This window comes from Camarhynchus parvulus, chromosome 1 (assembly GCF_901933205.1).
Source record: "Camarhynchus parvulus chromosome 1, STF_HiC, whole genome shotgun sequence".
NCBI classification, from domain to species: Eukaryota; Metazoa; Chordata; class Aves; order Passeriformes; family Thraupidae; genus Camarhynchus; species Camarhynchus parvulus.
In genome coordinates this window covers 8736769-8754484 of record NC_044571.1, presented here as the reverse complement: position 1 = coordinate 8754484, position 17716 = coordinate 8736769, and the positions used below count along the sequence as shown (strand labels likewise).

General features: G+C 44.3%; 1 protein-coding gene across 1 annotated transcript in view; it reads left to right on the top strand.

Moving 5' to 3' along the window:
• TSPAN7 (tetraspanin 7) overlaps positions 1-17716 on the top strand; it is an 89947-nt gene that overhangs the window by 19200 nt on the left and 53031 nt on the right. The gene's annotated exons all lie outside the window — the stretch shown is intronic.

Genomic DNA, 17716 nt, shown 5'->3' with positions numbered 1-17716 from the left:
GGGTACTTAAGAAACATCTCTGGCTGGAAGAACTTACATCCTTCTAGGGGACTTGTTACAAAGCCAGCTACAGCAACGTCTTTGTCATCAGCCACACTGCTGTTAATGAGTGTGAGCACTGAACCCCCCAACGAGCCAAGCTCTCCACTGGCTGCACCCCATGTGTTTGTTCCATGTGCTGGAGGTGTTTGTGCAGTGGGACTGAGGCCTTCAGTGCAGTCCTAAAGCCAAGGGGTTCCACATGCCCAGTCAGCTGTGCAGGACAGCAAGCCTCAAGGGTCTTACTTTCCATTCCTATCAAAATTCCATCTTCTCCCACTTCCTTTTCTTCTTCTGAATGAAAAGGCCAGTATCACTAATGATCCTATTTTTAAATGTAAGTTTCAGAAATTCATGAGCTGCCTGGCTGGGACAGAGCATCTCTTTTGTTTACAAGTGCAAATCATTAGATCTTTGCCAGACCATGCATGTTGTGGAGTTCCTTAAAGAGACTTTTCTGGTGACATTAAGGGACAGAATATGTTGAGATACCCAACCGTAGTGAAGTTGAGGTTATGGTGGGCAAGTCTGTTCTGAGAAAAGAGGACTGCTTCAGAGCATTTGCACTAATGAACTTTCTTTGTGCTCTGCTTGTTTGTCTGCTTTGTTCTCTTAAACGATGGTGCATTTCTGGATAATTTCCTCTGCTGGTGAGCTACCCCCATCAAGTTGAAAGTTGTCTATTTTTAAAATGCCAGCTGCCTCTCGGATAAAAAAGCCAGTGCTGATGTACCCTTGCTTGCAATGCATTATTCAAAGTCCTTTTTAGACTCTCTCAAATAAAGAGCTTCATTAATATTTCAGCGGTCTCTGTGATTCTCTCCAAGGGGGCTCCATTCCTTTTTCTCACTTGACACCCCTGTATTTCTCTGTGCAGTGAAGATGACTGGATTTCCAGTTACCTTTGGTAGAGTGAACTCGTCGTTTTCTGCAGGAGGTGGATCTTAAAAGAAAATCTGACCTTGAGATTGCTGCTAAGCAGATACCTGGCACACCCAGGTATCATCACAGCCCTCAGCAATGGGAGAGGTTTGGGAGTGGAGGGGATGTTTTGTGCAGCAAACACCAACTGTTGTGCACCATCATTCTGATCATTCCAGCTGGCTTTGCTAGCTGAGATGGGAGGTAGGGAGGGGGATTGGAAAGGGAGGATCACAACAGGTTGGATTTCTAGACATAAAGATTTGCTTAATGAGGTTTTCTTATGTAAATATTAACTGCATTTGCAGTGATTTCAAAACCACACCAAGGGTTATTTTTTCTTTTGTTGCTCTTAGGTGCAGAACCTGTGATAAAGCTGAGGTTTTGAGAAAGAGCAGAGTGATTTCCTCACTTGAGGTACTGGTGGAAAATCAGTAGCAGGCAGGCCTGGAAAAAGTGGGTTTAGCTCTAAAGAGGAAAGGATGAGACAGAACGTATCAACCATTCTGAACTCACTGCAATATGAGCAGTTTTCCTAATTTATAGGGTTCTTACTTCTTTCCTTGTGATGCCACAAATAAAGATTCCTTTGGCTTGATTGTGCATGACAGGTTTTGGTGCTGGGAGATGGAGATCAAGTGATACAGAGCTGCGTGATAATTTTAAGAGGTAGTTTCTCAATACATCAAGCAATTAAGTGTCTGAAGGGAAGACAAGTATTCAAAGCTACTGCTCACCCATTAAACAAGAGCAGGAGAGAGAGAATCATTGCTGCATCCCCTGAGTGCACGAGAGCTGCAGGCTGGGGTCTCCCCTGCGAGTGGAGGAAGGGATGATGAAGAGGTAGAGCTAAGTGGGGTGGGGACCATCATTTATCCAAGAAATAAAACAACCACAAGCATAGAGGGGCTTCACACTGTGGATACCTGGGCACTGTGTTGGCTGCCCACAGCATGCCTGGTTTGCATGTCAGGCAGCTCTTACACTGTCAGGCCTCTTGTCAGGACACTGTGCAAGGGGAATCCTGTGGCTTTGCTTGCAAAATACTAAAAATGCTGTGAGCTGCAGTTGCTGAGCATCCAGAAACTTAAATTCTGCTTTGCTGTTGAAGAAAATGACTGTGACCGGGCTGGTTAAGGATAGCTTGATGTTTCTGCCCTGAGTCAGCAGTAAAGTGATATTCTGAACAAGAAATAAGGCTTCAGTTTGGGGGGTTTTGTGTTTGGGTTTTTTTCTGTGGGTGCTGTTGTGCTTCAAAATTTGGTCTGTGTTTAGCTACCTTATTCAGTATGAAATTAAATTTCCTTTTGTTTCATGAGGTGAATGTTAGTATCTAAAAGGTGCGATTCTGCTTTCCCAAAATGTGCAGAGGGGTTGCCTGTTCCTTTAGGACCCAAATAACAGCTGTTGTTCCCAGGAAATAAAGATTTCCCCACCCCCCCGACACACTTCGCTGGAATAATTCATGACTTTTCCAGTGTAATTTCTTTAACATTTTTGAAAGGATCTTGGCTCACAAGATCCTTTAAAGATCAGAAGATCCTCAGAAGGTACAGGAGGGCACATTGCAGGGTGCTGGGGGGATGGAGGGGATGGCAAAGCAACACTGGAATATTTTGACTAAAATTATGTGTCTTGCTGAGAAAGGGCTGAGGATGGGGTGTGTTGGCAGTGATTCACCATCAGTGTGTGGCTCATGGTTACTTTCTCATCTTTGCTTTTATATCTGAAATGATCTAAAATTGCCACAGATGAACCTTGTGGGCAGAATTACCCAGATCTGGGCAGCACAAAGAATACCTTCTTGTTTTTGTGCCCATTAGTCTAATGGGAGTGAGGAGTGAAACTCTTTGCCAGGCTTTGCAAATGTACCTCTGTGACTATTTATTTTGTGTCCTGTGGAGTCTTTACCTTCCATGAGTGTCTTCTGCTGATGCAGGGACAGCTCTCTGCCATGGATGGGGCTGGTGGGGTCTGCCCTGGCAGCAGCTCTGGGGGCGGCTGGGGCAAGCAGAACCGCTGCAGGGCCAGGCGGGGTTTGTGTGCTGTCCTGTGTGCTGTCCCTGTGTGCCATGTCCCTATGTCCTGTCCCTGTGTGCTGTATCCCTGTGTGTGTGCCGTGTCCCATGTGCTGTGTCCCTGTCTGTGTGCTGTGTCCCGTGTGCCTTGTCCCGTGTGTCATGTGCCGTGTCCCTGTGTGCCATGTCCCTGTGTCCCGTATCCTTGTGTGCTGTATCCCTGTGTGCCGTGTCCCGTGTGCTGTGTCCCTGTATCCTGGTTCAGGGCAAATCGTGGAGAGGACCCCCAGAGAGGCTCTTCTAGGAAAAGAGATTCAATTGGCAAGATTCAATGGGCAATTTCTCCCTCACTCCAACCAGTCCAGGAGAAAATACCTCCTTGGAGGAAAGTGGAAAAAATCTGTTCATTAAACAGTAAAACCTAAACAATATTAAACAATAAACCCCCTTGGTGCTCCAAAAGAGATGACAAACTGAGAAAGTCAACTCCCCAGGTTGTAGCTCAGCTCACTCAGTCTCTGATCAGTTCTGGAAATGCCTCAGGCCTGGCCTGGCCTGGTGGGCCTCAGGTGAAGCTACTGGTGCTCTTCCCGTGTTCAGTCCAGAGCAGATTTGAACAGCTCCAAAGAAAAGGGAAAAAAACACAGTCCAGGGAACTTCTTTGCCTCAGCTAGCTAAACTAACTAAAACAATGGAGAGCTCTGTCTCACTGTCTGTCCATCCACAGACAGCACATTCCAGGAGCAGTAATGCGGAGGAGCGAGTGCAGTGTCTGAAAACAAACTGCAGCTTCTCCTCTCCCCCCTTCACTCTCTGGAACAAGTCTGAAAAGTGCAAAACTTATTATTCAGCATAAACAGAACGAGACGACTGGGGCTAAAAGCATCGTATAGTCAGCCTAGGACACCCTGTCACCATGCCCGCAGCGGATCATCCCGTCATGTGCTCTGGGGCTGACCTTAATCCTCCTAATACGGGATCGCCCTCCCCGAGAGGGACAGTAACAGCCCCAGTGTCCCTGGCAGTGGTAATGGGGTAAGAGAGGGACAATAACAGCCCCAGAAGGACAATAAACAACCCCAGTGTCCCCGCTGGTGGTAACGCGGTAAGAGAGGGACAATAACAACCCCAAAGGGACAATAAACAACCCTGGTGTCCCCACTGGTGGTAACGCCGCAAGCAAGCCCGCAGCTCTGGGGATGAAGCGTTTGCAGGGCACTGAGATTTGGAGGATGGAAAAAGTGCCCCAGGGAAGACCAGGAGAGACAGGATTGCTTCCTCTATTCCCTGTTGCTGTGTTGTTATATGGCAATGCTTAATGCGAGCAAAAAAGATGCTCTAAGGAAGTAATAAACAATATTATATTCTACTAAACTATAAAACTACTAAATATTCTACTAAAACTATATTCTACTAAAACTATAAAATGCATGGTAGTTAATAAACGGCATGGTTACAAAGGTTTCTTTTTAGTTGGACCGAGAGGGGGGATTGTGGGAATCCTTAAAACCAGAGGGTTTTGGGAAAGCTGCAAAAGGCAGGCCTCAGAGACAGCAGAACTCCAATTAGAGCTAAGCAGTAGCCATGAGATTTGTCAAGAGAAAAGTTACAAAAGAAGTAGAAAGTAAGGACAAATAGAACAATAGTCTGTGTATTAACACTTAGATAGAATAACTCCCTAAGCTAAAGAAAAATATATCTAGCAAAATATTGTAAAGTTCTGAGCTTAATAAGAGAGCTTTGTGCATTGTATCTTATGGCTTACAAGCAGGTATTGTATTTGAAGTAAGCAAACATTATTTTAACTAAAGGTACATGTGCTTATAGTGGTTGGATAGAACTACTGTCAGTGTGCTTTTACTTTGTGTGATTGGTCAAAAGACTTTTAAAGCAAGTTGTAACATTAAGTTCTTTGTCTGCTGCCGGGGATGTGAGCTGCTGGCATCTCCTCATTGTCATAACCACGTAATGAGACTGATGCTGGAAAATAAAACAGCTTGAGACACATTCCCAGCAGTCCTGTCCTGTTTGTGATTTGTACATGGACCCCCAGCCAGCACTACCTGCTGTGTGTCCATCAGGGCTTCTGGAATTAGCACTGCCTGCTGGGAAGTTCCCCCTTCTAAGGTTGCTTTTCCTGGCCAAGACACCTTTTCCTCATTCCAACAGGGCTCCTTGAGGTACCTGGACTGGCTGCTGTTTGCTCTTTTAAATCTCTGGAGATCTCTGCTTCTTGTTCCCTGTCCCAGGAAGGAGGGAAAGCATCTCTTTCCTTTGTGTCCTGGCCCTGCTACCACTGCCTTTCCTTCATCAAACTGTTAATTGCAATTAAATGCCTGTTGCAGTCCCTGTGTAAGTAATAGGGGACTTGCTTCTGCAAGGGCTGCAGAAGGGTCCCAGCCCAGGGGACCTGTCTGAATGGTGTTTGGAGCTGATGCTCCCATCTGGTTGTTAAACACTGATACTCATTATTTTACTTCAGTGGTGGCTGCTGGAGAAATTTGGGCTGTTGTGTTCAAGGACTAACTGATGTGAGAGTGTTAGCGTTCGGAAACATATAATCACACAGGCAATTATATGTAGGTGCTTTATTAAGAGCTCTGGGAATCAGGGGTGCTTTTCACCTCAAATCTGATTCCGCCCATACATTCGAGAGGAACGGGTTTTTATATTCTATAGTTATATAACTTCCATGTTAATTATTAAACTTATATTCTTCTATTGTATACATAGATTTCAGCTAAACATAGCTCCCTTAAGTTCCCAGTGTAGTTTCTCATGATTCTTCCTATGATTATATAATAATTATATTTAATTACTAAACAATCATCACATATAACAATTATATCATTTATCATACTGCTTATGCGAATGCACCGATCTGAGAAAACACGAAGCCTAACATTTTCAGAATCTATCTTTAGCATTTTCCAGGGTCCCATTATCAAGAGCAGATGCTCAAAGAGAAAAATGAGTGCTTGGGCCTGCCTGACCTTGCAAATGGCTTATCTTGGGAGACAGGAGACAAATCTCTTGCAAAAGCCCATTACATTTGCTAATGGTAAATCTTTTTTCCAGTGTGTGAAGCAAGGGCTGTGTGCAGGAGAGGGGAGAAGACAGTGACCAAAAAGGAGAACAGGAGTCCAAATTGTCTGGGCAGATTTTTAATCCAGTGTCTTAGAGGATCAGGTTAACACATAAAAATGCCTTTTTGTAGCTTCAGCCGCTTCTTTCAGTTGTGTGTTTTCTGGAAATGTGCTACAACAATCAGTATCAGCTCTGGTTAACTCCACACACCACCCAAATTCGGAAGGTTGAAATTTTCATGAAGGGACAAAGGTTTTAAGACTCTTATGGTGACATGGATGGTTCTATCTTTTTCCTGTCCATTTTCCTCTCCTTCTTCCAAGTCAGTTCAGAAAGAGGTCTCCAGGAATTGTTTTGCTGAGTCCCCCTCCCAATAGGAAGAAGACTTTGTGCAAGCCTCCTATTTGCTCTGAGAGAGAGCAGGGGATTTAGTCAGAAAAGCTGGTGTGGTTGGAGGGCAGCCAAGCAAACAGACACTCACACAATCAGTGCTGCTGATAGAGTGAGACTCTGCTAGAAGTGACTCAGAGGAATTGGCTAATACGTCCTGCAGCTACAAAGAAGTGCTCAGAGCAGAATGTTGTTGTCAGCAGAACGTCTGGTGGTGCAGTAGGTAAACTTGTTTTTAATGGAAACTGGGAAGTAAGGCTTGGAAAAATGTCAGGGGCAGCCTTGTAGGTAGAGATTGAATGCTGTATTCTTGGATGTTTGCAAGACTGTAATGATTATTTAAGAGAGTAGAAAGTTAATTTGTTGATTAAACTTTTTGTCATTTTGCTCCTCAGTGCCAGCTTCTCTGAGTCACCACTTATCAGTCCAGCTTTCCTTCCTACAAGTGTCACAAGCTTCAATTTTTACCACAGCTTGATCTGCATGTACTGAAAACTGCACCCTGCTCATTTAAACCTGTGCAAATATAAATGTTGCCTGTAGTGTACCCAGTGTGGTTAAAATTACCTCTTTTGTGGGAGACATGTCAAAATTGGCTTGGATTTTCTTCTGGGAACAGCTGCTGATGGCACTGTAGAAACTCTGTTGGGTTGTACCAATGGACAAGCAGAAAAGGAAAGTGTTGGCAGGGTTTGGTGGCTCTTTGGGAGCACCAGAGAGCCCAACTGCTGCAGTGTGAAGCAGAGAAATGGCACATCCCAAGTGCCTGTGGTGCAGTGTCTACATTTCCTTCTGGTTTTTGCATCCTTGCCCTGGAGTTGGGGGTTTTGCCAGGCATCAGTGCAGTCCCACGCAGCTGCAGCCTCTTCACAGCCAAGTTTTCAGTGGAGATCCCAGCAGGGAAAGCTTATGTGAGGCTCAAAAATGTAACTCAGAGCAATGAGAAAATCCATGGAGCGTCTGTCATGCCGCCTCTTGCCTGGACAAATGTCTGGTTTTAAATCTCTTTGGGAAGATGTCTGTTTGGAGCTGAGCTCTCCCAGCTCTGGGGTGCTTTGGGGAGGGATCTCTGGCTCAAAGTTGCTCCTTGCTGGTGCAGCAGACCAGAAAGGAGGCTTTTAGCTCCTGAAGCTGCACCAGCCAAGAGGATTTTGGAGATGGATGCTGAGCAGAGCCTCCCCTTCCACTGGCCACCACAGTGGGAGCTGAGCACTGCCCTCTTGAGATGCCATCACCACTGCCAGAGTGCTCCTGCTCTGCTGCTCTCAGCAGCTCATGGCCTCTTGCAAAAACAAAATCCTGCTTGTTTGCCTCTCTGGCATTAGGGGAGGTGCTGGTTAATGCTGATTTACAGCCCCTGCAAGAGCACCAGCAAAGGAGGGCACATCATCTTGCTGTGTTTGTGCATAGCTACCGCAGTCAAAGGCTCACAGGCTGAAAGTTTCTTCCAGACAAGAAAGTGAGTCTCCTGTCCTGCAGGCTTCTCAGTAATGCCTCCAAGGGCACATTTCACTGGGACAAAATGGCTCTTTGTGATAAGTACAGTGACAGTGCTATTACCACACAGTAAATTAGGTCTTGGGTCTGAAATGAAGCGATTTGGACTTTTTAACATTATTAATAGGAGAGATTCAAAGGCTCTTTCCCTCTTTTCTTTTTCTGCTATTTTTCCCCCTTACTTTCCCATCTTTGCTTTTACATCTGAAATTATTTAAAATTGCCACAGATGGACCTTCTGGGCAGAATTATCCAGATCTGGGCAGCACAAAGAATACCTCCTTGTTCTTGTGCCCATTAGTCTAATGGGAGTGAGGAGCGAAACTCTTTGCCAGGCTTTGCAAATGTACCTCTGTGCCTATTTATTTTGTGTCCTGTGGAGTCTTTACCCTCCATGGGTGTCTTCTGCTGGTGCAGGGACAGCTCTCTGGCCAGCTGAGGTCTTGTGTGTTCACACCTGGACTAGGGAAGCCACTCTGCCTTGCAGAGTCACCAAACCAAGGGTGCAGCAAAGACCTCCTGAAGGAGCTGTGTTGCAGTTTCTTCTCTGCCCACGATGCCCAGAGTGAGCCAGCTGGGATGCTGTGCAGGGGGAGGCTGATTTTCTGGGATGAATCGTGGGTTTTATGGTCATTTCTTTGCTCCCACCCTTCTCTGGAAGCGTGACTGCTGCTGATTCCCAGTATGCCCAGGCCATTCTCTAGAGCTTTATTGCCTTTACTTTATGGAAATGCTTTCTGAAATGTGGATCTTGATGAGATTTGCTTAAGTACTAGTACCCAAAGCACTGAAATATTAAATTATTCTTAAAATAATGTTTGAATCATTTAAATAAAAGCAGAAAGTAACTTCTCTATAAGACCTATAGTTTAAACAGATGAGAAATCCAATAGTACAGCTAAGGAGAAGGAAAAAATTAGTTGTTCTGGTTTTCCTTCTTTTGTAAGAAATTGCTTCATTTTGCAAAAGATGAATTGTTTCCTAGCAATTCCTGGTGACCTGGAGAGCCTCAGACAGTGACTGTGGCACTGCTGATGTCTCTGTGTTTTGGTGGTTTTCAGGAGAGCCCCTGAATGCATCAGGTGATTGTCTCAAGGCATTGAGCTCCTCTGTGGAGAGGACACAGCAGTGCCCCTGCACGGGCTCTTGCCCCCAGCATTCAGTGTTTTTTGGAAAATGTGGCTCCTTGGTTGTGGTGAGAGGAGGACTGGCTGCCTTAGGAAGCTGCACAAATGTCTGACTGGGAAGTACAATTTACTGTCAGTGCACTTCTCTGCAAAACCATCGTCCCTGGCATGATTTGTCCTTAAATGACTAGTGCCATTAACTTTAATGGCTTGCATAATCAAGCCCTCACATTATCCTACCCCACACTGTATTTTAGTTTGCTTCTCATCCTCCTGCAAGCCTGTGAAGAGTGGTGTGTGCTGGATGACACAGATACAAGTGCACAGGCTCCACTCCTCTTGGCCATTTGGACACCTAAGAATCAAGGATGGCAGGGTTATTAATGTATCCTAGACAACCTCTGGAAGCATGTTTGACACTAGAAGTAATGTCAGACTTCATATTTCTGTTCTCAGGCACTGTCAGCATCAGTAAGAAACAAGGGTTGAGACCAGTAGAGGATTTGTGCAATGTGCACCCAGCGCTGGGGAATAATGGGAGCACTGGCCTTGGTCCAGGAGAAATGTGACCCAGTAAACTCCTTAAAAGACAGTTCAATCACCTTCTTTATTATGCTGGAGCATACAGGCTGTGCACAGGATGAATGGCATTTTCATAACTGCTGCCAAAGGAAACATTTTATGTACTGTGTAAAGTGATTTTCTCTGCTGTGGAGTCTGGGCTGGCAGCAAAAGAGGGCTGCTCCTCACCTCCTCACGGGGGTGGGTGGTAATGGTGCACCTTGAACTGGACCCTTCACCAGTGATTTAATTCCATCAAGCCCAAGCACAGCTTCATTGCTCTGTGCCTTTGCAGAGGAATCCACTCTCTTTCTGTAGTCATAGAGATCAGGAGCAAAATAATAGAGGAAAAAAAAGTTCTGTTTGAAGAAAAACAGCACAGACCATGGATGTCTGGATGGGAACAGCAGCGTGGTTGCTTGGCTGGAGATGCCCAGGCACCTGAGAGCTGTGGCTGCTCTTGTAGGAGGGCTGGAGCATAGAGCTCCTGCAGGCTCCTTCCCAAAAAAATCCTCAATAACATCAGAAATAGCACAGTGTCTCCAGGTGGGTTTTTTTATGCCTCTAGCCTTTTCTCTAGCCTTTGCCCTTCCCTGTGGTTTATTGCTTTCCCAAAATAGGTTTCCTGGGAAAAAAATTTCCGCTAGATTCACTCTGAAGCCAGAGTGACAAGCTGTTTATTTATTTAATTGGTTCTATGTTCCAACCAATAAACTAATCTTCTCTGTGTTTGATTTTTGAGCAAGCAAAGCTAGAAGAAGGGGCAGTGCATACCAGAGATGTGGGGTTCTCTTTTTCATGTTTTATCAGCTCCTTTCTTTAAATAAAAAGCTTAATCAAACCTGTGTTTCTCATTACAGTCTGTGTAAATGTAGCACCTAGAGAATGTGATCTGGGATTGAGAACAGTTTGCTGTTCCTGTGCAGCTCATCATTTTCTATATAAGAGCAATTCCTGCCTATAATAATTTTGTTATCCCGGTGTATTTATCTTTTGCATCTTCATTCATGACTATTGGAGGTTTTCCTGGTTTTCTGGCAGCCTGAGCTTTCCCAGCACTCAGACTGTTTATTTCTCACAAGCTTCTGAAACTGCTTTAGATTTTTATTCTTACTTTTCGAATCGACATTTGTTTTTTTATGCATCATAAACCACAGTGCTCACAGTTGTGTGTACAACCCATCTGCACACAGAACAAGAATGAAATATGCAGGGTTCATTAGTCAGATGTGGTGAATGGCTTGAAATGTTTAATTAAAGAAAAAACACAAAAGGCCCAGTGAATCAGATGCTCACAGAGTAACAGAGGTGGGGGAAAAAAACTTTGTGAATTATCTGCTATTTAAATGTAGGTTCCCTCATTTGCCCACAGTTAATTCCCACCCATGTTTTTTTTTTTTTTTGCAAGGATGATCAGTCAGTAAAATATATGACATCCTCAACTTTTTATTTCTTATGGAAATTCTGCTATGCTAATTCTTTTGCTTTGGTGTTAGGTCTTTTGTCCTAAATCTATTTTAAAGCTCAGCATTGCTGGATTCTACAATGTACCTTTGTTTAAGAATGTATTGCCCATTTATTTCCTAGCAATGCCATGGTCGTTTTGTCTTAAAACTGAAGCTTTGGAAAAGTCTCTTCCCACTTAGGATGAGTCTATTCCCACTTAATTCTTATGAAGTAGCTCACAAAACCAAACTGGTGACATCCTTGCTAATCAGCCCTTGCAAGATTAAAAAAACAAACAAACACAAAAACAAACAAAAATGAACAAAACAAACAAAAACAAAACAAAAAAGACACAAAGAAAAAGCAAGTGCTTTATGTCTCTTGTCGTTGCTGTTAAATTTGCTTGTTTTTTTAAAACCTTTCCTGACGATTCATGCTTCTTGTGAGCCTCTCATCAGTGGAAGGCTGAGCAGAATAGAGGTTATTTCAGCTAATTACAGGGTGGCGTTATAGCTTGAAATGGAGGATGAGGAATGAACAAGCACTTTGAGTGCTCTGCCCCTATTCTGTTCTGTGCAGGCATGTTAATAGCTGGATCTGTTAGTATATTTTTAAGGCTGTGTTCAGTCTCAATAGGGTGATGTTTGTCTGTGGGCCTGGCTCTCAGTCTGTTTGTGCCCAGTGTATTTGGGACAATGCCTGCACTGTGTCTGTGCCCTGAGCCCAATGGGTGGCTGCTGAAGGGGGCTGAGATGTTAGACGGGGCTGTCAGAGATGCTCTTCATTTGTATTCTGCTCAGGGGACCCAGCCACTGAGGAGGAGACGTGCCAGAGTGCTTTCCTTGCAGAGCCCCTGTCCTCTTTAATTTGCCTTTGCATTTCTTTACCCCAGTGAACCTTTCTCTTTTGAGGTGTTCCTGCAGCACAGAGCTTGGCTTTGGGTGATGAAACAGATAGGATGTGCAGTACCTACAAACCAGTGAGTTGTTTGGGGCTGGTTTATTTTTGGCTGTGAAATGTTGAGTTAGGAAACAGAGAGCTGCATTGAGAGCATCTGGTGCCTGCCCTCTTCCAGGCTGAGAGGGGGGTTTGGTGTGGGCAGAGAAATGTGAAGCACATTGTGGGAGTATGGCCTGTGCAGAGCTGCCTCTGAAGCAATAGCCAGCTCAGCTTTTTAGGGAATGGTGCATGCTCTGGGAACCCCATGAATGAGAAGCTCCCAAAGTGGAATTGTTTTAAACCAAAAATGCTGGGTTTGCCCTGATCTAAAAGGCTGCTCATTTGAGACCTGACATGCTAATGCAGTGTGTTTCTCCTAAAATGGTGCAGTGGTGCATCCTCAGTGCTCAGGGGATGTGCAGATGAGTGCAGTGTCCTCGCCTGCTCTGCTGGTGAGACAGTGGCAGCCTTTGGGGACAACGAGGGATGTTTTAACAATATGAGGTAATTTTGTTACTGAATTCATGAGTACCTTCCTGTTCAAGATCTTGTGAGTTTGCTCTGTGGTTTTCTGGGAAGAGGAGGGTGTTGTTTTTACATCCTGTCATTTTGCATCCTTCCTTGCTTTAACTGCAGCAGTTTCCAAGTCTGTTGTGCCATGGTCCTGTTTTTGGGACTGCTGATGCAGCACATCCCCATGGCAGGAGGAACCAGCACCCCTGAGTGATTCCTTGTGCTCCACACTGACAGAGCCAGGCTACTCCAGCTCCTCTCCTGGCAGACAGTGATTAATGTAAAGTTCCACAGCACCAACTTTCATCTTCTGCCACGTGAGTTGTCCCCAGCAGTGAGAGAAGGCCCTGACTGTTCTGCTGTGGGCTGCAGTCTGTGCTGCTGTCCACATGCTGGTGTGACTTTTCTCTCCTCCATCATTCCTGCAGTTCCCTTTTGCCCTCTGCCCTTGGAGACTTCTGTGCAAAGGTGAGATCAAACAGTCAGCCTGAAAGGAAAACACAGAACAGAGAAAAGGCAGTTTTGGTGAGGATTGCAGGTCATGTGTCAGGTCAAATCAGTCCCTGATGGAGACAGCAAAGAAAATGTAACATTGCAGGAGCAAACGTGGTTTTGCTGAGGAAAGGTTCCTGGCTGGTTTTCATTGCTTCAGGGTCATCTGCATGGCTGCCTAGAAACCCTCTCTGCACTTAAACTCATGTGCTGCCAAACTCTTTCAAGTGAGGAAAATGAAGATCAGGAGGAGGTTGCTGGACCCTGGCCGGGGTGAGTGCCTGACCATTTGTGTGAGCCAAGTCAGGAGCAGGACAAAGCAGCTCCTACCTTGGTGTCCCACGGAGCCCCATGACAGGAATGACGATGCCCATCTCTTGTACTGTACTATTATTGTCCTCTGAGCCTCCCATTGGCTGCCCACTTGTCCTGGAAGACAAAGATCTAATTCTAGATTTAGACAGTCCCAGGTAGAATCACGGTCAGTTGCAAAGCAGGGGTATATTCCTAAAAAAACCTGTTTTCTCTATCCTACTTCCCTGGGGTTTTTTTTTTTTTTTTTTTTTTGTTTTTTTTTTTGGTTGTTGTTGTTGTTGTTGTTGTTTTTGTGGTTTTTTTTTTTTTTTTTTTTTTTTTTTTTTGTATGTGCTGGAAGCAAAATCTTGCTTTCTTCTAGAGTTTCACCAGCTTTTGGTTTGGTGGGCACTGCAGGAGACTGGCTATGATGCTGCCAGTATTAGGAAAAGAGGAAATTTGAAGAACATTTTGGATGGAGGCCTGGTAACCAAAAGAAAGTTCAAACAAACTCAGCAAGCCCTGTGTCCTGAAGCCATGCTAAACCAACACATGTGATGGCAGAACAAGCCCTTATCTTCATGGACTATGAATGAATAAAAGTGACTCCTAATTTCAAATCAAAGAGATAAGTAACAGAAAACCAATTATTTATTGTATTTTAGTGGGAATGTGGATCCTGTACACATAGCTAGAACAAGCATGAAATAAATCCTGTTACCTTTTTTCCTTCATCATGGATGGATGCAGGGAAGCAAACTGAAAGGAAGCCACATCACAGCAAGTGAAGCAAGGCAGAAATAGCAGCTGGGCCTGTTTGATGCCTGATGTGTTTGGAACTGAGTATCAGAAAGAGAGGTCCCAGCATCCTCTGAACAGAGTGGGGTGATCTGCTGAGGTCCCAAAGCCCTGTTGTTCCCGTGCATTACACATTTGTTCCTGTCACAAAGATCACCATGACAGTGGAATTTTCTTATGTAATTAGAAGGAATGTGATCACCTTCAACCCTGGGAGCAAATGAGCTTCTGCAGCAGCAGCTCCCATTCATGTGTGCACTGCATACCAAGGGGAAGAGAAATACAATGGATTTTGTGTCTAAACAGAACACAGTCTGCAACTGGAAATGCCACTTCTTGAGAAGCAATTTTATGCGCTGGTGACTGGACATTTTTCATTTGAAATTAAATTCCTCTTGGCCCTGCTGCATATTGGGGTTTGGATTGATGAGTAATTTCTCACAAATCTGTGCATCATCTCTGTTTTGCATCTTCCCTTTCTGCTGCTCCCAACACTGCAAATTGATGGCAAGAAGAGAGCATGACTCAAATTGTTACTTGTTAAGCCTTGTGGTTTTATCTCAGATAGGAATTCTGCTTTTTGAAAGCAAATCTTTCAACCATAACTAGACCTGTGAAAAATTAATAAACAGGTGAAGGAATCACCCTGTCCCAGCAACAGGCCAACAAATATAGTCTGTGGTACTGCCTGAGCAAAGCTTGTGAATTAACTACATTTTAATCAAGTGAAGTGGGTAGCTTGGGTTTGCTGAGACAAGGGTTTGAGTGAAGGATCAGCTTTCTGTTTCCCAGTATTTTCAGCAATTCTGGAGTTAAACAGGCAGCCTTCCCCAAAATGCTGTCCTGACTGCAAGCTTTCCAGGTCCTTAAGCGTGATCTCACTGCCTCTTTCTCCTACTGCAACTTCTGACTAGACTGAGCCTCAGATGCAGATGTCAGCATGTTCCCAATTATTATGGCAATGTCCTTGAGTGGAGCCATCTCCAGTCAGAAAAATCTGTGGAGTTGAATATAGCAAAGTGCTATTTCAACTCAAGTTTGGCTTTCTTCCAGCTGACATAGCATTTGTTCCCAAAGTCAATTCCAGGACAATTTTTTTTTTCAGTTCTCTCTTTTTTCTCCTTTCTCTGTTCCTTCCCTCCAAAGCCATTTCAGGGAAGAGAAGTCACACAAGTTGTATTGGCAGCTGAAAGATGCAGCTGAATACAAATTCATGGTTATTTTTCAGTTGATGTTCTGTGCCATTTTTATCATAAATCTTTTTCACAGGCTCATCTATGAGAGGAGGGGGGATATCTGATTGCAATTCATTTGGAATTTCCGTATTTAGAAGTTTGCCCTTCTTCCCCCTTAGAGATAGAGGAGTTGCCTGACTGACTGTAATGTATCTTTTGGCATTACTGCACTGAAAAACAGAAAAATGTCTCTGTTCTTGCCTGATAATGCTCTTTTGCTATGAAAAATTTTTGCCAGAATCAACCCATCTTTTATTGCCGTGTGAAGTTTCCAGAATAATAATGGATGCTGACTTCCAAATATTTGGAGTTCTCTAATTAGGAGAAATTATCTCTGTGCTCCACAGTAGGGGAATTGTGTATGCCTTCCTTGCCCTCCCAGCCCCAAGGGGGCTGGAATGAATGCTGGGGTGTAAGAAAGCAACTCCTGCCCCCTGCAAAAGGCCCGTGAGCTGTGGGACAGCAATGCCCTGGCTTTGTAATGTTTTCCAGAGAGGCCATGCCCCACCAGGAGAGAGCCCAGTGCAAATGGGCAGATCCCAAACCTGAAATGTAATCTGAAGGGTTCTTCTTTTCTTACTTGCAACAAGCTAAGCCTGATGTTCCAGTGAGGATACTACATGAGCTGTTCCTGTCTGGAAGTTTCCCAAGTTGTGTCTTGAAAAAATAAAAATAAAAAGAGGCTCTGGATCCAGAGCTAATGGCACATCTTTCAAAGAAGTGTTTCTCTAAAAATATACTGACATCCCATATGAAATAACATCAATGAGAACCCTGAAGCATGCTCTGCTCCCTTGTGTAGTAAAGGTTACAGCCAAAATCTTTTTAGAAGAGAAATGTAAAATCTGAGACCTGCCAATGCTGTGCAGCATCTTCCCTGGCTGCTCTGATGAGGAAGTTTCTGGAAGTGTCAGCATGGGTTTCTGGCTGAGGGGCTGGGTGTCACAGACATGGTTTATGAAAAATCCTTTCCTTAGGATTTTTTCTTCTGAGAAGCTGAGAGGCCTCAGGAACAAAATGTAAACAATGATTATCTGCTGCTGTGGAATGCAACAGGTGGATCTGTGATTGGTCTCATGTGGTTGTTTCTAATTAATGGCCAATCACAGCCCAGCTGTCCAGACTGTCTCGGTCAGTCACAAGCCTTTGTTATCATTCTTTTTCTATTCTTAGCTAGCCTTCTGATGAAATCCTTTCTTCTATTCTTTTAGTATAGTTTTAATACAATATACATCATAAAATAATAAATCAAGTCTTCTGAAACATGGAGTCAGATCCTTGTCTCTTCCCTCATCCTTGGACCCCTGTGAACACCATCAGCTGGGTGCACAGGTCACTGTTTCAGTGCACACAGACAAATCATCCTGTATTGATTACCTGTACAAGAAATCTCACTGTTGCAGCCAAGCCCTGAGCCAGCCCTGAGGGTGCCTGCCCAGCCAGCACAGAGCACAACCTTTATCCCAAAACAGGTGTTAACCATGGCCAGTTGTCTCTGTTGGCTTTCCTGGGGGCTGAGAGTGATATGTGGCTGAAATTTCTCCTCTTCTGCTAATCCTATGTTGGCTGAATCATGCCCTTAGTAAAAGGCACTTCCCTGCCATCACACTGACCAGATAGCACAAATCATTTGTGATTTAATGGTTGGTACTAATGAGGTACTCAATGCATGCAAACTTCACTGAGGTTTGTGGTAGCTCTTAGAGCTTACAGTTGTGCAGCTTGAGATTTATGGAAAAGTGGGAAAAAATGGGATGGGGGGAGAATGCCACAAGATTGCCAAGGTCCTCTTGCTGCTCCTGGGTATGATCAGCAGTGCTTCAGGGATGCACCACTGCTGTTAATTTACCCTGAGCAAAATCTATTCCTGTGCTTTGTTATCATTATATGTAGTTTTTATAATGTTTGATCTGAGTCATTCTTGCTCCAATTTCAGCCCATTACTCCTTATCTGCTGTGGTTATAGAGAACAGATCGTTCTATTGACTTTTGTAGCACGTTTCTATGTACATAGCAGTCCATTATCACCCTGCTCATAGCATTCTCCTCATTAGATAAAAACAATGCCATTTGCTGTACTGCCTCCTGACAAGTCCTATTTTCTAGATGTTTTTCCTGGGTTTTGTACTCTCTTCCTTTGGTGCCCTTTTATTTACTTAAAGTACTCAGTGTGGGAGATAATTCTTCATCCAAGGGCTCAGAAAGCTGAGCAGAGCAGGAGAATGACTTGTATTGTAGGTGATGTGGGCTCCTGTATTTAGTAATCCCAGCTTGTTCAGCTTTCATAACAGTATGACTTCACCAAGGCATGTTCCCCTTATAGCCTGCCACACTCCAAATCTTCCTCTGAAGAGCTGTT